Genomic DNA, 13,317 nt, shown 5'->3' on the forward strand with positions numbered 1-13,317 from the left:
AAATGAATAGTGCCACATAGTTCAATCTCCATCCTCACCCTTGAGAATTAACATATTTCTATATTTGTGTCCACAGACAGCTATGGACAAGATATTTTGCCAATGTGCAGCCCTTATCATCTAATCCTTTAATATTAATTTCCTCTTTTATATTTATGCTACATGATGCAGAATTCAGAATTTGTAATCATGCATTAAAAATGCAGACAAAAGCAGGGAAAACAAAGTGTATAGAGGGAAAATCCTTTTGGAAATTCATTTAAGAAATGGAAGACATAATTACCACTGATTACCATGTTTTGTCTCCAACTTTACGGCCATTTATTTATAATTTATTAATTTCAATCCTCATTATCCCTTAATTGCATTCTCATTTTCTCCAGGAAGAAGCACAGTTTCAAGTACCCTTTACCTCAATTGTTTAAATACAGCAACTAAGGACTGAACGTAGTCTCAAATTCATCTGTTCCATGTCTTGAGAGTCTATTTTGAGTTGATTGTCTCTGGGGGAAACTGTTTAAGGTCACTGTGTTGGAAATCAGTTACTGAATGACAAGAGTTTATTTAAGTGCTCCTATTTTCTATTTTCATTGTGGAATTGGATTTGGAGGATCGCCAACAGATATACAACATCCAGCAGAACAGTACCAAACATGCCATCAAATCATGGCTCCAACTTAAAATGTAAGGGGAAAAAATCTTCTCATTGTATAGTTGGTTCCAGTTTAACATTTTTGAAATCATCCTTTCCATTCCAATATATACCATTGTCTGTTTCTATTATAAAGCTGTGAAGTTTTGCCTTCAATTAGAGATCACTAAGAGTGGACTGATTCCATAGTCAAGTCTTGCTCTGCTCAGTTTTGCCAGATTTTCCACTTGGGACAAGAGCTTTCATGATCTCTTTCTCTGTTCTTCTGCTGGAAAGGACTAGACTGAATTGTTCCCCTCTTCCTTTATATCTTCTTAAGTGAAACAAGAAGACTTGATCCAGTAGAAGTGTCCACCCTCCACATATTTCTACAAGATCTCTTATTATTTTATAAGAGACAAAACTGAAGGGACAAATAATTTTGGAACGTCTATCATATAGAAGGAGGACAGAATTTTTCAGAGTTGTTCCAGAAGGCAAGAAAGTATGTACTGAAGGAAAAAGATTTGGGTTGTACATCAGAGAAAACTCCCTAAAAGTTAAAATTGCTCAGCAGTAGAACAGACTGCTTTGAAAGATGGTGAACTTCACAGTAATGTTGTTTTCAAAAGAACATTTGAACTGCTGTAGTAATGGGTTAGATTAGACAACCTCCAAATTACAATTACATGTTTTGATCCCTATGAAAGTAAACCTTTATAAAGCCTTGAAAATAATTCACAGCTTTTATTTTTCAATACACTAAATGACAGGTTTAACTTCCAGCTACAAATATTTTTCGCTGCAACAAATTAATATAGCTATATTTCTAGAAATTGACATTTTATAAACATGAAAGATGAGAATCAATGTGTTCAGCTTTGAGAAACTACAACCAATGAGCAAATTATAGCAGTCTTCAAATAAAAATATTTGAAATGATTAAGATTTGTTCTCTATCATATACAGCCCAGGAATACAAACTAATGAATGTAAGAAATAGATATGGAATATACTGCATAGGAATGTTAGAAAAATCCTCCTAACAGTAAAGGCATATTGATGTGCAGTCAATTCCTAGATACAAGGTGGGCTGCTCTTCATTGAAGATGTTCAGTAGAAGGCTAGGCAATCATCTCTCTGACATGCTATAATCTGGATTCCTGAAGTGGGGGATGATTGGATCCAGTACCAAAATTGCCCTTTCAAACTGCATGAGTCTGCTATCTACCCGATTTAGTAAAATGTCTGGCTCTAGAAAGATTCCAGTGAAATAGGCATGAACAATAACGTAACTAATGGAACTTTTCACATATGGATCTGGTTGTTCGTGTCTAACATTAAACTTCCCAGACTTATCAACTTCACTCTCAGAGAGCAACAACAGCAGCCATGAATGGCAACTGACTTCCAAGCAGCAGTGCCAGCAGAGCAAGGAATAAGGGATGGTGCTCCAGGGCATCAGGATGGAGAGCAAACAAATTGTGCAGTTTGCCGCAATAGTACTTCAGCTCTGCAACAGGCAAAACTCTGCTACAGGTGCAAAAGCATTGTCAGCAACTCCAGTTGTTCTGATCCCACCAGTAGTGCAACCAGTGTTGCATAGATAGAACCCATGGAAGTTTGCTAGAATGATTTGGAGGAGAACCAGAGAAGATGAAAATCTTCATAGAAGTGTGAGTTATTTCTTGGAACCTATATAAACTATAAACTATAACTATAAACTATATATATAATATAACTATAAACGATATATATAATATAACTATAAACAATATATATAATATAACTATAATTATAAAATATAAAATATAAACTAACCTTTATAAACTATAAAATTTATAACTGACTGCTCAGGGATATCCTTCATGTTGAGTCTAATATGAATCAGTGGCTCAGTGGGCACTCCTGATAATTGAACACAATAAGTCAATCATGGATAATTACCAGAACTTCATGAAAATTTCAGAGGTCATTTTGGAGACCCAATAAGAGAAGTGACAGCTACCTGCCAGATTCACCAAACAGGGTAACAGAAGAATCAGGCTGAACATAGACAAATTCAAATTAATCACAGAAGACCTGGATTGGAATGAAGTAGTTCTAATTGCACAGTTTAGGCTAGGTCTAGACACTCAAATAGGGACTGAACTGATAAGACAAGGAGTTCTCTAGAAGCTAGATGAACTTTACCAGCTTTGGATCATCATCAACTCAAGCTTTAAAGAAATTAAGTGCTAGCTTAGGCAGTAGGAGGAACCAAATTCCAAGTCTCACTATAAAGCCCTCCATCCACTCATGTTGGCAGGGACCAAGTCAAGGGAAGAAGAATCCATGCAAATTGGGGGTGGACAGGAGAATGGCAGCTGCTGAGGAAAGAGACACACAGAGGAGAATGGACAATTTGCTGTGGCTAGCTCGCCGAGGCCAACTCTCCACGACCAACTCACAGTGGCACAACTTGCCACAGGACAATTCCACAAATACATAAGTTAAATAAATTTCAATGGAATCATGGCTAATAATAATAATAAAATAAAGGACTTCCATCTGATGTCACTGTGAGATTGGATGTAAGGAGCAGATCTCCATGATCCCATGCTGAGTGCTCCCTGTTGGAGGGCTCTGAAAGGACCTAAAGCCACCCTGTAGGGTGGTGAAGAAAAGAGGGGTATCCTGCAGGTCGCGGAGAGCAGCAACTCTCTTGCTTGACCCAGGGTTTCTTCCCTCTGATCCACAATGAGGAGAAGAGGCAGTCATTAAGGCTGCCAGGAAGCTGGGACAGCCAACACAAAGAAATGTACAGGAGCAGTTTAGATGAGCAGTGACTGGAGCTGGGTGAGAAGATTCCTTTTTTATTTAGATCCTAACCTTAAAAGAAAAAAAAGTAAAAGAGGAAAATCCAGGAAAAGAAACTCTTAGAACTATTTCTTAAAGTGGTGAACAACCATAGAAAGAAAAATCCTAGACCCGAAAGAAAGGAACTAACCTTTTAAACCTTTTAAAACATAGAAAATTGGATTTTTAAACTGAGTAGGCATTGTTTTGGAAAGACATTATAAAATGCTGGAACTATTTACTTGAATAGCCAACTTTGCTTTTATAAATTGAACTAAAATTGGGTTAATCAATTTATCAGGCTTGAAACAATGCTGAAACCTAAACAGAAGGTGCCATCTACTGGTGAATGGAAAATATACCATACCCCTACAAGACTAGAAATTTCTGATAAGAGAAATAAACAACATTCATCTGAAAGACTATGGTGATACTTACTGTTCTATAACTATCTATTTTATGATTACTGGAGACTCTATTGTGAGATTAAGGAAGACTTTTAAGTAAAGTAAAGTGACTTTTGACTTGTGAAAGCTGCTTGGACTACTTTAAATGGAACTGAGCAATAATTCTGAAATGTAAAGGACTATGATTATTGAACCTTCAGAGGAGCAACATTGGCCTTGAATAATACCATTGTTTTGGGACTATTGAGTAAGAGTGGGACTTACTAAAATAAGACAAGATGCTCCATCAGGGGAAATGAGTGAGATTCCAAAAGAAATGGTGTTGATGTTTCAAAGCATTAGGTATACTAAAGCAAAGAATCACAGAGAGATAAAGAACCTATTGCAAGGCATAAATGGGAAAATAGAAAATATCCTACAACTGATAATAAATAAAGATCAAAGAGTCCAGGAAAGAGAGGAGACAGCAGAAAGAATGGAGGAAAAGATAGAACAGACAAACCAGCAAATAAAAGAAGAATATGAGAAGGAGAAGATGACAAAGATAATAATGACTGATGAAATAAACCAAGTGAAAAGTAGAGATTTAAAGAGATTTAAAAATGAAATCGGATAACTTGGAAGATACAGTCATTCTGAAAGGGAGATAGGGGTTTGGGTGGACACTCTGGAGACCTGGCAGCTTAGAAGGGTAGAGATGGGAGAAATATTCAGATTGAATAGTGGAGACACAGATGCTGATAGAGACAAAGATCCAAGAGAGGAGTATGGGAGGCAAGCAAAAAAATGAACAAGAATTGAAGTATTAAAATGGGCAAGAGATTATTTCCTTCTTTTTTCCCCCTAATATAATGATGGCCTGATTAAAAACTAAAATAGAGATAGAAATAAGAATACACATCTTTATATAAAGAAATAGTCAGATGGAAAGATTGGAGGTTGAAAGATGGTATTATTAGGTATGTTTAAATAAGAGGATGATTGGTACTAGAATGGAATATTGTGACTGAATAAACAAATAATGAAGGACTATGTCTTCATATAAACCAGTGTATTAACACTAGGATTAGTAATGGATGCCTGACTAGAAGTTAAACTAGTGGTAAAAATAAGAAATAGGGAGAATATTAGCAGATATAAATTTATTTAATAGAATATAAGTAATAATTAAATGGAAAGATTAGAGATTGAAAGATGGTTTTACTATGTACACTTAATAATATAATTGGCATTAAAATGGAACATTGAAATATTGAATAACTACTGTAAAACAAACATGTATATAAATACTAGGATTATATAAATTTGATTAATGTAACAATTAATATTATATACACAAAATGACAATATACACCGCAAATGAGATAATTCATGCTGGATTTTGTATCCCAAATCACTAGTCAAACACTTCCCAAGCATTTAGGACTGTGTGATGTATCGGCGGATTATGCAAGCAGATTCCAGCAAGGTGGCTTTCTGCAGCTGACCAATGGTGATCTTGTCAGCGCCAATTGTTTTTAAGTGCTTGCCTAGGTCTTTCGGCACAACCCCCAGTGTGCCAAGCACCACTGGAACCACCTGCACTGGTTTATGCCAGAGTCTCTGCGGTTTGATTCTCAAGTCCTGATATCTGGTGACTTTTTCAAGTTGTTTCTCGTCGATTTTGCTGTCACCAGGCATGGCAATGTCAACAATCCACACTTTTTTCTTGTCCACAATCATGATATCCAGGGTATTGTGTTCCAAAACTTTGTCAGTCTGTATTCAGAAGTTCCATAGTAGTTTTGCATGCTCATTTTCAACCACTTTTTCAGGCTTATGATCCCACCAGTTCTTTGCTACAGGCAGATGATAGTTGTGACACAAGTTCTAGTGAACCTTGAAATATCGAATAACTACTGTAAAACAAACATGTATATCAATACTAGGATTATATAAGTTTGATTAATGTAACAATTATTATTATTATTATTATTATTAATAATAATAATAATAATAATAATAATAATAATAATAATAATAATAATACACTGTGGGTATTGAATTATACACGGTGTCATGCCCCCATCGGAGTCTGAATCTGCAATGGAAGATGAGCTGGAACAAGAACTGACAATGAGTGAGAGGGCAGTTCTGTTGGAGGAAGTGGGGGAAGGGCAGAGTCAGTCCAGGCAAGGCTGTTCAGAATTAGCAAGGCCTACAGGCAGGGAGGAGAGACAGAGCTCAGACAAGGAGCAAGAACCACCCCCTCCTAATGCAAGGGCTAGGAGAGTGCAGAAAAGGCAGGATCAGTGCAGGCAGAGAAGGCCACATGAGAAGAATGGCATTTGTCAGGAACAAACACTGAGTTCCTGAAATGTGTGCCGACGTTTGAACTTGCCAAGAGTCCTTGCATCCCTTGTTAGAGTTCTGGACTAATTATCTGGATATTCTGGTCCCTGAACTCCTTGCTTGGCTCTTGTTTTGACAAATACATTTGGGATTTATTGCCATGCAGCCTTGGTGCAGACAACGCTGGACTGGACTAATTGCAGCCAGAGGCTGCTTGAGGTTTGTGTGGGGTTTGTTCTCACTCTGCTTTGGGGATTTGCCAGTAATGTGGAAGCATTTGGGAAACATTTGAAGCAATAAAGGGGCTGTTTGAAGTGCCATCTTTGTGTTATTTCTGTGCAGTGCCCTGGGTCATCACACCCAGAAGTCACACTGTTGATGTATTGATATTGATGTATATTTAAAAATAAAAATCCATAATAATAATAATAATATAATAATAATAATAATAATAATAATAACAACAACAACAACAACAACAACAACAACAACAACAACAACAACAACCTTACTCGGAACAGCTTACATCCTCCGACAATACCTTAACAGTTCCTAGGTCCTTCGTTAGGACTTGAGCTGCTGAGCTATTAACCAGCCTCAAAGGCTGTGAATCTCACTAAAGATTAATAATAATAATAATAATAATAATAATAATAATAATAATAATAATAATAACAATAATAATAATAATAACCCCTCCGAGGAGCTCTACCTTGTCGTGGTGGAGGGGCTTGCGTGCTCTAATGATCCTAAGGGCTATGCTGAACAGGTGCAACCATATCAGACAGACCTTAGGTGAAGGGCCAGACAAAATCTGCTCCACAACCCATTCAAACATGGTGAATACAGAAAAAATGAAATTTATGCCGGCTGAACCGTCGCCCGGATTAACAAGGGTTCCGTTGGATGCTATGGCTCCTGGGCATTCTACGCAAAATGAGTTACAGGGCTCAACTCCCTCTGCTAGGCAACCAGGGCATGGAGCTGACAAGCTACTGGAAGAAAAACCCAAAAAGCGAAAAATCTGGACCAGGGAAGAAAACACCTCTATTATGAAAGCTTACTATCAGTCTGAGCCAGCAAAACATGGATTTCAAAAAAGAATGTATCAGATTTGGAAGATGAACCATACGGACTGTGACACCAGTGAACAAAGGTTAACCACAAATTTTTCACTACAGAAGAATTAGTAGCAATAGAAGAGAAAGCAATTAATGGTCTGAGTACAACAACAAAGAAGAGTAACATCAAGAATGATTTCCAGACTCAAAAGCAAATTGAGGAAGAAAGGGAAGAAGAGGATACTGAAATGGATGAAGATAAAGAACAAGGAAGCACTAAAGAACAAACACCAACAGATAGTGCTCAATTAGCTGGAAAAATAAAGCACCAAATGGAAGATGATGAAAGAACACGTTTGCCAAAGCTGAACCAAGTGAACCGGAAAGAATTGAGAAATGTACTAAAAAAGGTCAATGAGGCTGTGCAAACTATTCGAACCACTACATTAGCCAAAACTAACCAACTGATGTATGCAGCAGCTGTCATAACCACCAAAGAACTGGGGTTGAAAATACAAAAGAACCAAAGAGGCAAGAAGGGGAAGCCTAAGTGGAAAATTCGGTTAGAATTGAAGATCAAAAATGTACGTGGAGATTTGAGCAACTTGAAGAACCTAAGGCAAGGTCAGCTAAAGAACAAGCAGGTCAAAAGCAGCCTGGAAGCAAGATACGATCTAAGGAATAAGGAGATTGCAGTAGTAATTGAAGAGCTGAAGCAGAGGGTTGTTGCCATCGCTGAAAAGATTAAAAGGTATGAAAACCGAGTAACTCAGTTCAAGGAAAACTCACAGTTCAGAGCAAATCAGCACCAGTTTTATAAGAATTTAGAAAATGGAAACGGAGTAACAACAAATGAAAAGCCTGATAAAGAGAAAGCTCTGAAATTCTGGAAGAATTTGTGGGAAAACAACAAGAAGCACAACAGAAATGCAAAATGGATCAAACAGGTTGAGGACTCTATTAAAGTGCATAAAATGGAAGACGTGAAAATAACAAAAGCAATGGTGCAAAGACAGTCAAGAAAAGTGAAGAACTGGAGTGCACCTGGACCGGATGAGCTGCATGGCTTCTGGTTAAAGGCACTTACAAGTCTGCACAAAAGATTGGCAACCCAGATGAACCAGATCCTAAAAACACCTGAAAATGATGGATGGATAACAACTGGAAGGACATTTTTGATCCAAAAAGATAAAGATAAAGAAAAAGGAAAGGACCCTGGAAACTATAGACCAATCACCTGCTTGCCAACAACATACAAGCTTCTTACTGGTATCATTGCAAACCAAATCTATGGATACCTGGAAAGAAATAACTTGCTTCCTGTAGAACAGAAAGGATGCTGCAAAAACTCAAGAGGAACAAAAGATCAATTGCTGATCGACAAGCTAATCCTAAAGAACTCAAAGAAAAGACGAACCAACCTGTTCATGGCTTGGATAGACTATAAGAAAGCATTTGATTCAGTTCCCCATAGCTGGATCAAGAAATGCCTGGAAATATTAGGCATCAGCAGCAACATACAAAAATTCATGGAATCTTCAATGAACCTCTGGAAAACAAAACTTATGGCTAATGAAGAAGAACTGGGTGAAGTTGAAATTAAACGAGGCATTTTCCAGGGCGATTCCATTTCACCCCTACTTTTTATACTCTCAATGCTACCACTGACAATCATTTTGAAGAAGATGAACTGTGGATACGAACTTGTAAAGAAAGGACTGAAAATCTCGCACTTGATGTACATGGATGATTTGAAGCTGTTTGGTAAAACAAAAGCTGAACTGAATTTATTAATTGAAAACACAAAAGAATTCAGCCAAGACATTGGTATGCAGTTTGGAATTGACAAATGTGCAACAATAGCAACCAAAGCAGGCAAGATCATAAAAGAGGATGGAATAGAACTAGAGAATGAAGAAATGATAAAGGCAGTAAAATCAGAAGAAGGCTACAAGTACTTGGGGATTTTAGAAGCCTCTGACTTAATGCATAATAAAGTCAAGGAATTAACTTCAGCCAAGTACATTCGGCGAATTCGTAAGATATTAATGTCCAAATTGAGTGGAGGAAACATCATAAAAGCCATAAATACCTGGGCTATACCTGTGATTAGATACTCTGCAGGAATAATTGACTGGACCCAGATGGAGTTAGACAATTTGGACAGAAAAACAAGGAAGCTTATGACAATGAATCAAGCCTTGCACCATAAAAGTGATGTTGACCGATTATATTTACCAAGAGCAGAGGGTGGTCGAGGACTCCTACAAGTAAAGCAGACTGTGGAAGAAGAAAAATGCAGCTTGAATGATTACATCCAGAAAAGTGAAGAACCAATGATTAAGGAAGTAAATAAAGGAGGCCTTTTAAAGCAACTAAAACAAAAGCAGAATATAAGAAAGAAGTAATTGAGCAGCGAGCTGAAAATTGGAAACACAAAGCTCTGCATGGCCAATACTTGAAAAGTATTGAAGGCGAAGCTGACCAGAAACTAACTTGGAACTGGTTAAGATCAGGAGTACTGAAAAAAGAAACTGAAAGCTTTATTTTGGCAGCTCAAGAACAAGCCCTAGCCACAAACTGTATGAAGGCAAAAATTCAACATGTTACCACCAACAGCAAATGCCGCCTCTGCAATGAGAAAGATGAGACAGTCGACCACCTGATCAGTGGGTGCAGCAAAATTTCACAAACTGACTACCTACAACGCCATGACCGTGTTGCTAAAATCATTCACTGGAAATTGTGTCAGAGGTTTGGATTTGAGTACAGCAAAAACCACTGGGAACATCAGGTTGAGAAAGTTTTAGAGAATGAGAAACTCAAGATCTTGTGGGACTTTAGGATTCAGACTGACAGGCACTTGGTCCACAACACACCTGACATAACAATAGTTGAAAAGAAAAAAGTATGGTTCATTGACATTGCAATATCTGGTGATGCACGAATTGAAGATAAGCAGCAAGAAAAAATCACAAAGTACCGGGACTTACAAATTGAAGTTGAGCGACTGTGGAAAAAGAAATCGTGTGTTGTCCCGATTGTAATTGGAGGCCTCGGAGCAATACCCAAAGGGCTACCCTGCTATTTAGAAATTCTAAATTTGCCGGACTTGAACATTTTGACTCTACAAAAAACCACCTTACTCGGAACAGCTTACATCCTCCGACGATACCTTAACAGTTCCTAGGTCCTTGGTTAGGACTCGAGCTGTTGAGCTATTAACCAGCCTCAAAGGCTGTGAATCTCACTAAAGATTAACCAATAAATAATAATAATAATAATAATAATAATAATAATAATAATAATAATAATGGAAGTCAATCCAGAAATACAAGAGTTACAATAATTTCAATTAAAACGTGGTTACCAATAATAAAAGTAACTGAATGAATACAACAATTAATACAGCATTGAATTGTCCCATGACAAGTTGTGTTGTGGTGAATTGGCAGTGGCAAATTGACTGCAGCAAGTTGACCACAACAAGTTCACTGTTTGCTGTGGCAAATTGTCCTGGATTCTTCACAGAGATCTAGCGCTCTGTTTTTATTTCAGAGAATCTAGGCATATGATAAGAAATTGCCCAGTGAAAGCCCCCAAAGAGAAGAAAGATGATCCAGCAAGGGCATGGAAGAATGCTGCCCCAAGCACAGAATACAGGCTCAGGGAAATGATAACAACCACTCTCACAAGAGCTCACAGGAGGTGCTATTCAATCATTAAATAGAGCTTGACTCCATCTGAACCAATGTACATTGCTGAAAGTTTCTATTATTTTGTCTTTAAACCACAGGTGTGAAGAGAGGGTCACAGCATTATTTGATTCTGAAGCATCTGCCAATTTCATAGGGTTAGCACTAGTCAGAGCACTGCAGATACTAATATTTCTGTGTTATTGAATGTATATGTGACTTCAAGATAAATAGAAGACCAAGAAGTTCTTTCACTTTTTGCATGTTGCAACATCACATATTGTTCACAGAGATGAAAATATTGTCCAGTCTGACAGCCACTTTGATCCAAATGATTTTAATTAGCAATTTTACCTTTGCTATCAACCATTATGAATGGATAATTGACTGCATGATTAATGAAGCATTCTAAGATGCTAAACAAACAGCAAGGTTAATTATCTGGCAGTAATGTCACTTGGGAAGAGCAGAACTGGCCATCGTAAGATCCAGTCTGGCTACCATATCCTTCAAGCAAAACAATTTAATGTATGGCTTGATATCATTTTGCTATGCTGGGCACATTCATTATACAGTTATACAGGAAACCAGGAAAAAGTTGTTGAAACTGCTGGAACAATATGATTTATATATGCTATTATTATGAGGTATTCATACCATTTTTATTTCCTGTTATTCCAAGAATGGATTTTAAAATTCATTTCTATACTGATATCAGAGATAGGTTTAATATCCTTAAGATAACCCTTATAAGGTTTATATAATTTATAACCTCCAGTGGATCTGATACTTTTAGTTTGATTCTCAATTTTCATCTTTGCTCCCTTTTGACCATAAATCTTCTAGTAGAAAATTATCTAAAATATCTGGGTGTACTTTTTAAATATATGTGCTGACAAGATATTCATTGAAGTCCATCTGGATTGTTTCATTTGATTTTTAAAAGATAGTGATTTATTTTCTTCTGCACTGGTAAAATATTTCCTGCTTCAGGTTACTGGCAATGCTCGAATTCCATTTACATTAAAAATAACATGTATACTGAAAATATTATTTCAAGAAGTTTAATTTAGGAAAAACACCAGATAATAATTTTGTTGTTATTAATTTTATCTTTTTTAGAATCAATTTGGACAAAACCTACTGCAATTTGGAAATATTGCAGGCTACTTTCCACTCTATGGTTCCAACTCCATGTGGCTGCCCCGACTCCCGGAAGACTTGACAGTAGGCTGCTGGCTTGACCGGCCTCTTCTCAGCTTCCAGCCGGATTTTGAAAGCCGCAGAAGAAGCCATCCTCAGTGCTCGGATGGCGGCAGTGGTGTGGTTTCCCCATGTGGGGCTGCAGCTCCCTTCGCCACCTCTCTGCCCTGGCTTCCAGAAGACTCTCTGCCCCGGCTCCCAGAAGACTTGGCAGCAGGTAGCTGGCCTGATTGGCGTGTTCTCGGTTTCCAGCAGCTTCTAGCTGGGTGCTCACCAGCTTCGCCCACATCAACATGGTGAGGCCTAGGAGGCATGCAAGTGGAGGAGGGAACAGGCGCTTGCACAGCTTGGCATGTTCGGGCCACTTGCATCCCCCTGCCCATAGGAAGGATGGGGTTTGATGGCACATGGAGGGAGCCTCTCTATGCCAGAATCCCCTGATAATAAGGCCAAGGCCATATTTCAAGGGTCAAAAGAAAATAAGACCCTGTCTTATTTTCGGGGAAACTCGGTAGTTGGAAGTATAAAAGTATGACTTGGACAAGGAAATAGATGGAGAACCCATCAGATTTGCAGATGACTGGCAGGAATAGCCAACACTCCAGAAGATAGGCTCAAGATACAGAAGGATCTTGATCAACTTGAACATTGGGCACTATCTAGCAAAATGAAATTCAATGGTGAAAAAAGTAAGGTTCTACATTTAGGCAATAAAAAGAAAATGCACAGGTACAGTATTTGTGGTACCTTGCTCAATAGTAGTAACTGTGACAGGGATCTTGGACAACCATTTAAATATGAACCAGCAGTATGCAGCAGCTGTCAAAAAAGCTACATAAACAGAGGGTTTATGGCTACAGTTCTAGGCTACATAAACAGAGGGACAGAATCAAGTTCACATGAAATGTTAATACCGCTTTATAATGCCTTAGGCCACACTTGGAATATTGCATTCAGTTTTTGTCACCACAATGTAAAAAAGATGTTGAGACTCTAGAAAGAGTGCAAAGAAGAGCAACAAAGATGATTAGGGGGCTGGAGGCTAAAACATATGAAGAATGGTTGCATAATTGGGTATGTCTAGTTTAATGAAAAGAAGGACTATGGGAGACATGATAGCAGTCTTCCAATATCCCAGGGGCTGCCCCAGA

The sequence above is a fragment of the Pituophis catenifer genome, unplaced genomic scaffold (genome assembly GCF_029215685.1).
Source record: "Pituophis catenifer annectens isolate HBS135680 unplaced genomic scaffold, rPitCat1.0.hap2 SCAF_4, whole genome shotgun sequence".
Classification (NCBI taxonomy): domain Eukaryota; kingdom Metazoa; phylum Chordata; class Lepidosauria; order Squamata; family Colubridae; genus Pituophis; species Pituophis catenifer.